Source organism: Xiphophorus maculatus, chromosome 1, assembly GCF_002775205.1.
Source record: "Xiphophorus maculatus strain JP 163 A chromosome 1, X_maculatus-5.0-male, whole genome shotgun sequence".
NCBI classification, from domain to species: Eukaryota; Metazoa; Chordata; class Actinopteri; order Cyprinodontiformes; family Poeciliidae; genus Xiphophorus; species Xiphophorus maculatus.
Genome location: NC_036443.1, coordinates 19,359,884 through 19,369,100, shown reverse-complemented (window position 1 = coordinate 19,369,100; position 9,217 = coordinate 19,359,884).

Here is a 9,217-nt window from a genome sequence, read left to right as displayed (position 1 = left end):
GACATCTCAACATCTCAGCTGCTACTGCAAGTCTCTCCCTCTAAATAAAGATCTAGAGATGATGATCACCATCCCTTCTAATCAGAAGTGACCCCAGACATTTAACATTTTTAATTAAGACATACGTGTTAACCAGCTTTTAACTTATGAGTTTGATTATTTATTTACATTGCATTTTTCAATTTTAGCTATGCAACTTTCACTCATATTTGAGCTTTGTTTTCTTTCATATGTTTCTCTTTATCATACTGTACCTCAACTTGCAATAGTAAGAAGTTGTTTGTAGACGAGATATACAGTATAATGTCAATAAATTTAAACACTGACATTTTTTTTCAATTAAATACATTTTTAGCAATTCTTTTGTTGATAAATCTAAGAACTTTAACCAACTCTTCATCTTGCATTTACAAAGGCATTAAATGTTTGATGAATTGCCTCAATCTTTTGAGCTCATTACTTCTTCAAAACATCCAGTTTCTTCCGTTCCAGAGGCACAAAAACAAACCCCGTAAACTGATAAAATTTCCTACAGGTTTTATTGATTATGGTGGAGGACCAAAATGCAAGCCTAATGTCGGTAGAAATAACAGGAACAAAACTGTCAAAAAATACAGTAGCTGAGGATAGATCATGAAACGCAACACATAACTTTTCTGGACGCAATAAGTGGCTAAAAAATGAGCACAAAACGAAAAACTCAAGTGGAAAACTCAAAGCCCATGGTGTTATAACATGCAGAGTAATCATTAAGCCTCAACATTCTCTGTAAAACATTTCCTCAGAAATACAGATGCTTGTATTCTGTTAAAATATTTTACACAAAGTAGTAGCCTTTCTTTCAGCAAAGGTGTCGTGCCCGGTTTACATCCACCGAGTCTTGTCGGGTTCAGAGTGCATCAAGTGGAACAGGTGGAAAACTACCACTCACATTGCTTCAGGTCAGCCTGACGGGCTTCATGTCTCTTTCATTGTGTGTGTGTGTGTGTGTGTGTGTGTGTGTGTGTGTGTGTGTGTGTGTGTGTGTGTGTGTGTGTGTGTGTGTGTGTGTGTGTGTGTGTGTGTGTGTGTGTGTGTGTGTGTGTGTTTCCCACAGTCCACACAAACTGCACTGACTTCTGTTATTGAATGGCATGATCTGGAATAATCTCCGTTTAAATATGGCTTTGAAACTTTTTCATGATGTTGCAAACTGCTGAAACAAGATAATTATTGATTGTTTCGCAGCCTCTGAATTGCCATATGTTTTCTTAATATCATTTCAGATGCTCTGGGACACCTTTCTTTTCTTAGGAATTGCGTGTGAAAAATGTAAAGTCTTCTTTTGCAACACTAAAAGAGAAAATTTATTTATTTTAATTTAGGTTGAGTTAAGAGCAAGGAAGTCTCATTTGCTTTTTTTGTTTAAGAATCTTAGAAATGTATAAGGAAAAAAAGAGTAAATAAAACCTTTGGCGCATTCTATGACTGCATTATGTTTTTGTGCTTTTATGATGTAAATCACTTTGAAGTGACTTGTTGCTGAAATGTGCTATACAAGTAAACTTGAGTGATTGATTCTTATTCAGTGGCATTCAAAGTTTCATCAGAATATTTAAAATATTCATCACACTGATAGCTCTTTTTATCTATGCAACATCTATCCAGCAGACTAACACTGATGTTCTGTCAAAGACAAACTCCCACTGTTGCTAAAATAGTACAGCTGCCTTGAATTTTTATCTAAGCAGGCCTTTACAGTCAAATTAGAAAAACTAATCACAGAGACATTAAAGGGAACATTGAGGCACTGTGTTGACTCATTTACAGGAAAAACATAACTCTCAATTCTATACGGTGCAGACGAAGGGCTATCACAGGCAAACATTATGAGTCATGTAATTCCTGACAGCCTCTTTGCTGAATTTTAATTAAAGCTAAGCCTAATGCCTGTGCATACATAGCAGCCTGTGATCACCCAAAGCAATACTATTGATTAACATCATATAGATCTTTGCACACAACATCAAACAGGCTGCTAATATTATTCATCAATTTAAAGCGGTGTCTCCTCATCAAAAGAAGGATGAGCATTTTGTACAAACACAAATAAATTATCAGCTCATTAAGCATACATCGGTGATTCTTATTCATTATCTTGAGCTGAGTTGTGAATGGGAAATCCAAAACTGGAACATAATTCAAATGATTGTTGCGTGAAAAACAACACTTCTGCCTTTTTCTTCATTGAGCACTCCTGTTCGATAAATTGCGTACCGTGAGTCTAAAGTTATAAATCTTGGCACTCTAAGGCAGAGGCAGGACCGAGAGGCATGCTTTGCTTTTAAGTGGAAGCTTACAATTGAACCTCAGGCACTAGAGTCCATAAATTGCAGCATCAATTATTAACCCAAATCTGTTTTAATGTGCCAAAAGAAACCCCTGTGGGCATGCTAATGCAACTAACAGGAAACAAGAAGAACAGATAAAATGACCAGTGTTGGCCCTTTTTACCTTAGAGCTGACTGAAAGTGCAAGAAAGTGTCCAGCAGAAAAAAGAAAAAAATCCCATCAGACATTAGCGGCTATGCGGAGTTATATTAGCAGCTGAATAATACAGAGTCCCATTCACTGGAAAATGGAAATGTGCTGCTATAATTGAGTCGCATGGATGTAATTGATCATCTTAAGAGACGTCCGTGACGGAGGAAAGAAGTAGCACGTCAACATTTTGACAGCCGGGTTACTTTGATGATACATGCATGAGTGTTGAAACTGAAAGTGCACTGAAAGCAAACAATTCACCAACTAAGAGAGAACCTGAGCCATCAGCACATAAATGTGCAGGTGGTATTGTTTCAATCCTTGGCTGAAAGTGAAAAGCAATTTCACCATCTTCCAAGAATCAGTCCTCCTAATGTTTTGCAGTGTTACATGCACTTCGTTTGTTTAAAAAACCTGTATACAACTCCTAACAAATACTGCAAATCTATCAGGATATGGCTGTCCATATTAACTGGTAAGCCAAGCAAGGAGAGAATCAATGAGATAAACAGCCAAGAAAGCCATAGAAACTCTAGAGGAGCTACAGCGATCCACAGCTCGGGTGGAAGAATCTGCTGACAGTTTAGCTACAAATTTGGTTTAGAGTGGTGAGAAGGAAGACATAATGGAAGTTGTTTTTAGAATTTCTTCAAGCCAAGTAAGCATCCATCCATTCACCTATTATCTCACTCGCTTATCCTTGCAGGGACATGAGGGGGGCTGGTGCCTATCTCCAGCAGTCATCATACGAGAGACAGGGTACACCCTAGAAAGGTAGCTAGTCCATTGCAGGGCAACATAGAGGCAGGCAGGACAAGCAACTGTGCACATGCGCAGTCCCAAGGACAAGTTTAGAGAAGCCAATTAACCCAACAGTCAGGTTTTTGAACTGTGGAAGGAAGGCGGTGTACCCAGAGAGAACCCACGCACGCACAGGGAGAACATTCAAACTCCATGCAGAAAGACCACAAGCCAGGATCTGAACTGGGCGCTACCAACTGTGCAATCCTGCAGTAGGCAACAAAGTAAAACAAAATTACATATGTAATTTTTTTGGTGTGCAGATGAACACACCATCTGCACAGTTGATTCTACAAAGTTTTTATTGAGGCAAGCTAATAAGGAATGTCTTAGTTCTTGGATTTGTTTTATTTGCAGAAGAAAATCAACAAGTATAATTTAACTTCACAATTATGTTTTACTTTGTGTTAGTTTATTGCAAAAATCAAAAGAAATGGATCTTTCTGAGTCTCATTTTTCAGCAGGTTGTGTCAAATTTTATACATTTCGTTGCTTGGAGTATAAATAAATAAAATGAAGAGAATGAAGATCAAGCTTTAAAAATAAAAAAAACAACAACAAAACACTGCAGGAGAAATTTCTCTTTTCTCACATCTGAAAATTTGTTCAAATTGAGTCAAGACACAAATGACATTTTCTCTCCTTAGACTGTTTAATATTTAATAATTCACCATGTTTCTGGAAGGGGAAAGAAAAAGGCATCCTGATATGAGAGCAAGCCCCAATTTTGAAAATGAGTGCTCGCCAGTATAAAGCAGCAACCCAATTCCCTCTGCTGGGCATACATGATGCAAAACCTGTAAATGTTTTTGATTCTCACGCATTAAAATATTGCTCGGGGCACACTACAACACTGCTGCACATCTAGCCAGTCGGCGGGTGGAGGTTGTTTTTACTTATTTAAGCGATTGGCTTTAATTTCCACCCAGCGATCACTGCAGAGACTCTTCAGGACAACCTCACATCTCTGCCTTCATCTGACAGAGAAGGAGCTCGGAGTGTGCAAAGCAAACGCCAAGGATGTCTTATTAGTGCTTAACTCTCCCACTTAGGCTTCCGGATTGACAGAAAAAGTAAGAAAAAGTGCTCACGCAGGCTGTGCCATAAACAGTGGCAGTGATAAATATCTGCTGTCACTTCCAACATGACTCACTTGTCTGAGTTTTAGCTTTACTGCACACAAAGGAGGCTGGGCCAGAGCAGCCCTATATGCCGCTGTAAAATCTTTATCAGATAACACATAATAGATGCACTCCATGAAAAAGCTTATATTACCAGAGAGTGCATTGAAGTGGAACATAGCTCAGCTCCAAATAGAGAATAATGACAGCAGTTTTAGAAAGGCACAAACCGACACTGATCCAGGTAAAGAGGAATTCAAGTCCTCATTAATCTCACAAAGGAGGGCCCATTCATGGACTTTTGTGAGAAGTTCACTTCCATTTCTGCTGGACCAGACTTCAGAAAGGAAAACAACTATTCACCACATTTTGTTCTCATTTGTAGCCTGCTTTTAGGTGGTTAATTTCAGCAAGTGAATGGGTTGAATACAAAAGTCTCTGGAAAATGATATCGAGTGTGACAATATGCCATTCAGCTTATAGAAAGCGATTCAATAACTGCACTGCTAATGGAAATATAGAAAAATAAAGGTTCAGAGGTTTGCTAAAGTGAAGCTTATGTTAATGCAGAGAAATATTCTACATTCTCTAAATATTCTATATTCTATTGATCTACAATATGTGGTCAACTTTTGAAACATTTCTCATGTAGTTATGATGTGATGTTCTGATGTGAAACTTTGGTCTGTTCATTTCAATGAATGCTACTTTCCACAGCAACGTTGTTGCAGCTTAAGACCCTCCAATGACAATGACACCCAACAACAGGAGTCCACAATCAAAAAGAAAACCAGAAAATACTTTTGAAGAACATTTCAAGGGGCTTATAGGAACGCAATATATCACCAGTAATCAAACTCCACAGGCTGATGATTTAGATAACAAATCTTACATTTGACATTTTTCTTCTAACTGAAACTTTTATACAGTCTCTTCAATTTATTTTTATGTTATGATATTACAAGCACAGACTCAAAGTATTGCCTCATTGTGAAAAAGTTTTATTATCCTTAGATCTAACCAGAGCACCAAACTCCTCAAGTTTGCTGTGTTTCCTACATAGCAAATTCTGACAAAACTGAAAATGATACTTTTTATGGCTTTCTTCTTGCAAGAAGACCAGATTTCTGGTTGAACAATCAGTAGTAGTCCTTTTAACAGATTCACCCATGTGAACTTTGAATCTCTGCAGCTCCATCAGTTATGATGGCTGGTCCATTTCTCAGTTACTGCCATTAATGTTTTTGGTTTGTTTTACATATTCACAACAGTATCTAAATACAAATTTTGCAGTGGAATACCTGCTTTTTCGCCTGCACCAAAGAATGCTATGCAGACGGACGAAGGAGAAAAAAACAAAAAAAAGCAAAGGTTGTTGTACATGCTTCATGTATACTTGTATATAGTTTATCCTTGTTATTTAGGGGAGTCCAAGTTATGTCACAAAGCACACCATATAATGTGCATCGTCACTCAGTCAGCCTCATTAGCAGATTCTCTGCTAACAATACAAGTTGTTTGCAATCATCCACACATTATTGAAGGCTAAACTCATTCAGAAGAGCATACTGTTTTATAGATTTTTTACATTGGTTTGTTTGAATCAGTTTACAGCATGTTTTAATATAATTTTGATTAATGACAGTACATTTTGAAAATAATAAAAGTTGCATAAAAAACGTCAAACTACAAAAATAAATTCTTCAATTTACATGAGAATTGGTAGCTCCGTTAAAAAAAGTGAGTTCTTCTCCTGGTAAACTTTGAGTAAAACATTGTCAAAGTGTTTTACAAATATCTAATGACCCAGTCCGACATGAAAGCAGGACGTACTGGGCTCACATCAGTCCTGAGCATGTTTTATTAAATTGTCCTCCTAGAGTCTAAACACATGCAAATCAGGTGATTTAATGACTCCAGTTCAGGTGTTACAGCGACTTATTACTTGAATCATTGAAGGCACGGTGACAAATCTGTCCCGGTTGTTTTTTGTCTGAGATGCTGAGAACTTTTCCTCAGGGTTCTGAATAATACTGGGAAATTAGAGAAAATGAATGAATTTTATGCACTTATTTTCACTCTGATGCAGCAGAGATATGCAGACTCAACACTGAAATCAATCTGTGCTGCTGAAAGCTTCTTCCAAGTTAAAATGAGTCTAAACAGAGTAGTGACAATTTACAGAATGCATTATTTGTAATAATGCCATTTATAATATAATGACAAATAAATTAAAAATAACAAGTATTTGTACTTTATATGGTTGTAAATTACAATGCCGGGCAAAAATATTTATACCAACTTAATTTGGTATGAATCTGTTGTGTTGTGTGGTGTTGTCCAATTTCATTTTGGCTTATTTTGGGACATCTGGCTAAATGGAGCAAATTACAAATGAACACCACACCTTTTGGAGTTTTATTTGTAATATGTATCATTCTGGTTCCATTTGCAATTACACACTACTTTATGGTAGTCTATCACTGTTGAAAAGATGAAGTGGTCTATGGGGTATGACTCTGGATGGCAATATACCATATTAAGCTATGAGGAATGACAGAAGCAGATAATTGAAGGTTAAAAGCAACTGTATAATCAGTAAATTAGTCTCAATTAAGGTTGCTGACCACTTGCCTCCCAGAAAGAAATCATCCTAAATGTATTACCATTTATGCCCTGCCTGCCACATGATGAATTATGAAGTGAAACTTATGATAATATGAACTGGTAATAATTTCTTTTCCCTCAAAAGCCATCAAAGTCATCCTGCTGGTGTTCTGTTTGATGAAAATACATGTGGAGATTTACACACAGCTGCTGGAAGTGCAGTCATGTGTGTCTCTTTCTTGGAATATCGCCCATGTAGAGAATTAGCCAAATTAGGTTATAGAAATATAATCGATGTGACTTAATTAAATCTTGTTTCCTTAAAGCATAAACACAATTAATCTATATTTTTTTCCTGAGGAAAGGGGCCGTTTTTTTTGTTCCAGTTAAAAGTTTACCTCTGAGGAATTTAGATTGACTACCTCCCCACTAAATGCCAGACACAGTGGGATTGAAGCAGGATTGGCAGCCCTTTACAACTCCTCCAGTTTTGTTTTGCAGAACACCGACAACATGCAGGGCACATATGCTACAAAACAGCTTTTGAAACAACAACACTCCAAAGACACTTCTAACCTGGATTGAAACATTTCGGCTGTTTGAATTGATTGAGCAACAGAGGAAAAGCCATTACTGAGATGGTACAGGTCTTAAAAAGCTCATGTGTGCATGATCTCCCATGTGCAATGAGCTAGTTTGTTTGTTGAAAACCTTCCAAGTGGCAAAAAAAAGCAGCTGCTATCTCAGCAGTCTCAGGGGGCTAGTTAAATTTAGAAAGATAATCTCCTGCAATATGCTGAGGGATTAGGACATTAAAAAGCACCGGCATGGGAAGACGATAACGCCGTATAGTTGTGGACAACAAGAGGCCTCCAGTGCATTGTGGGGAACAGAGAAGTATGTTTAATATCAGGGTAATCAGTATGCAGATCAGGAAAAACAAACAGCAGTTGTGCAATGACACGTCTTTGTAATTTGCCACCGCGCCCTCTGTCTAAGAGCTACAAATGACGATGATGACAACGACAGTTCATCTTTGGGCTATTAGCATTGTCTCCCAAGGCTTCATTGCGGTACTTTAAGAGAACATTACCTGCAGGAATGCTACACTAAAGCAGGGGATGTGCTATCTGTGGCTTAATCAATGCCATTTGCATATGCAGGATAAAACTAATCCTCATCAAGGGGAAGGTTCCACACCTGAGGCCATTTCTTGTCCTTCCCAAACCATCCCAGTCCTAATAAATGATCTCTTGGCACCATTCACCTTGCCAGGAAGAGAACAAAACACACTGTGTGCAGAGGGAGGGGGACACTACAGGGATGTTAGGGCTATGAATGAAAGTGTGATGTGATGCAGAGAAGAAAGACTTCTGTCAGGCCTGGCTGAGTGTTTTGGGGGGTGATGAGCAGACCGGGGATAATGCTGTTCTCTCTGGAAGTCGACCCAACAGCAAGCTCCAGGTGAATAACAAACTGTGGATCTGCAGGAATCAGGTTCAAAGTGAAAGGGACCACAGTGAGCTTGGCCACCAGCTTGCTTTCTGGGACAGGACCAAGGTTGTTGAAAACTTAGCCGGGGGTAACAGCTCTCCTGCTGATTCTTGGTTGTGCTACAGTGCTACACATATTTTAAAGGGTCAAAAATGCAGGTACCATAACTGAAGGCAACCTGAGAAAGGAGGTGGTATTCCTCGGTCAGGGGGATTTGTGTCACATTAAAGGAATGCTGAGCAGAAAAAGACTAAATTTCTAAACATCCCTTAAGGCCCTGCATTGTGAAGGTAACCCTTTCCATCTTGAGCACTTCATTCTTTATATGATAAGCAAATTTACCCTGGCAGACAAACGTGACATTTTCCTTGAGCAGGAAAAGCTTAACAGCCAGCTTCATAGGTGGGCAAGGTTGATAAGACGACAGCTGGGGACTGAAGAGAGTGGAACAGCACCGTAAAAAGAAGATGACAGAAATCAGTAGGAGAGGGATTTTTTTCTTCCTTTTCATTTCCAGACATCTATTTTGTAAAGGGTGAGGTGAGAGCAGAAGTGACCTGCCTTCACTACCCAGGTGTTCCTCTTTATGCCTGCCTCTTTATGGTAATGCCTACCTAAGGGTTGTTTTTGGTCGGCTTTTATAACCAAGGCTCATGTAGTTCTCAGCAAAC